Here is a 1,782-nt window from a genome sequence, read left to right on the forward strand (position 1 = left end):
AAGTTAATCATTTATTTGTAGAAATATTCTCTTGGAATGCGTATATTTAATTTTTGAAACTTAAAAGATTGTTTTATTCCACACAAATTTTCTAAGAATTTAATAGATATACACTGACAGTGTAAAGAACTTTTACACTATCAATTAATCACAACCACTGATTTATTTGAAAAATTTGACTTTTATTTTAAACATTTAAAAAATAATGCAAAAAGATGATTGTGATGCATTGACATTGTAAAACTTTTTACATTGAAAATAGATAACAATTAGGCACAAGTTTGCAAGTTAGCAAGATCCGATGACTAAATGCACTCTCATCTTTCATATATCGGACAACTGATTAGATTAATCCTGATTTGAAGGTCCTTTATGACATTAAGTGATTCCAACTTCTTTCTATTACAGTTGCTGATGATCGATCCGTAATCCTTCCGGAGTCAATTTCATGCTTTAGTTCTCTCCTGTACGACTGCGTTTTCAACACCAAAAACTCTCTCTCTCACAACCATGGTAACCTTACTTTTCTGCTTTCTCTTTTTCCTCTTCGTATTTTCAATTTAGGGTTTAGATCATGAACAATCCACCCTTAAATCAGGAAATCCACCTTGTTATTTCGATTATTTAACAACTTTTCGAATTTCGAACAACAATTCATCTGGAAAAATCATCGTGTTAGTTTTATCTATAATTCATCAGTATTAGTGCAATATAATTTCAATTGTTTAATGTATTGAGGAATGTTTTGAATCATTCTTACCCTAATTACTATTCTGTATCACGATTTTGCTAGGTTTTGCTACGATTAGATCCGTTTCTCAATAAACTCACCAGCATGTTCGAGCGTAGCACTGACAAGGCTTCTGTTTGGGTTACTCTCAAACGATGTATGTGTTGATGTTGTTTTGTTTGTTAGATTCAGTGAGGGTTTTGGGTTGTTTATACCTTGTGAAACTTACTTGTTTTTGTTGTTTTTGTTGTGTATTTTTTCCAGCATCCTTGAAATCTAAAGTTTGGAAGAATAAATTGGTTACTGCTGGTGAGACAATTGAGTATGAATAAATTGGTTACTGCTGGTGAGACAATTGAGTATAGACGTCTTATACGTGCCACTGATGGGAAAAATACGATTTCTACTTCGGTGTGTATCTGATTTAGATTTTAAATTCTTAGGCACGTTTTGATTGACCTCTAGCTTATAGGAGTTTCTCAATCGTTTGAAGTTTCACATTGCTTAGGTTCCTCGGTTTAAGATCCGTTGAGTCATTTGTTCATTAGAGAATATACCAGTGTTAGATGTTACCTTTTCTGATATAATAGATCTTGAGCGTGCTTTCCGAACTCCAAAAACATGTTAAGTAGGTTACTGGTTGTGGTTTCAAGATATGCTTGTTACTTACTCAAACTGGAAAATTCAGTTCTTATTGGATCATTATTACTCAAACTCATTTTTCTGTTTGTTGAATAATGGTCATAGATGCTATATATGTATATAGTGTGCATGGTTTATGCAAAGTTAACCTTGGCTCTGCTTTTGTTAATGCCATTTGAGTTTATGTAATTAGGCTTGATCAATTGTTCCAAGTATGTTGTCTAGCTCTTTAGGGTTTTCGGCCGAATTTTGTGAGTAAAGAATCCTATTAATGGGGTTGATTGAAGAATCCCAATGGGAGAGTTTATTTGATGCGTAAAGAAATCCAGGGACAAGAGTGTGGCGAGATTGGTCAAAGAAAGCCTTTGGGGATCATTCACAAAAATAAACATTGTGGTTAACTCTTTTCA

At 33.2% G+C, this 1,782-nt stretch overlaps 1 long non-coding RNA gene across 1 annotated transcript; it reads left to right on the forward strand.

The window, feature by feature from the left end:
• The first annotated feature begins 260 nt into the window (after window positions 1-260).
• LOC127093890 (uncharacterized) lies at window positions 261-1,546 on the forward strand. Its single transcript, XR_007792607.1, has 3 exons — window positions 261-513; window positions 794-887; window positions 995-1,546. It is a non-coding gene; the product is annotated as an uncharacterized LOC127093890 (long non-coding RNA).
• Window positions 1,547-1,782: the final 236 nt, after the last annotated feature.

The sequence above is a fragment of the Lathyrus oleraceus genome, chromosome 6, assembly GCF_024323335.1.
Source record: "Lathyrus oleraceus cultivar Zhongwan6 chromosome 6, CAAS_Psat_ZW6_1.0, whole genome shotgun sequence".
Taxonomy (NCBI): domain Eukaryota; kingdom Viridiplantae; phylum Streptophyta; class Magnoliopsida; order Fabales; family Fabaceae; genus Lathyrus; species Lathyrus oleraceus.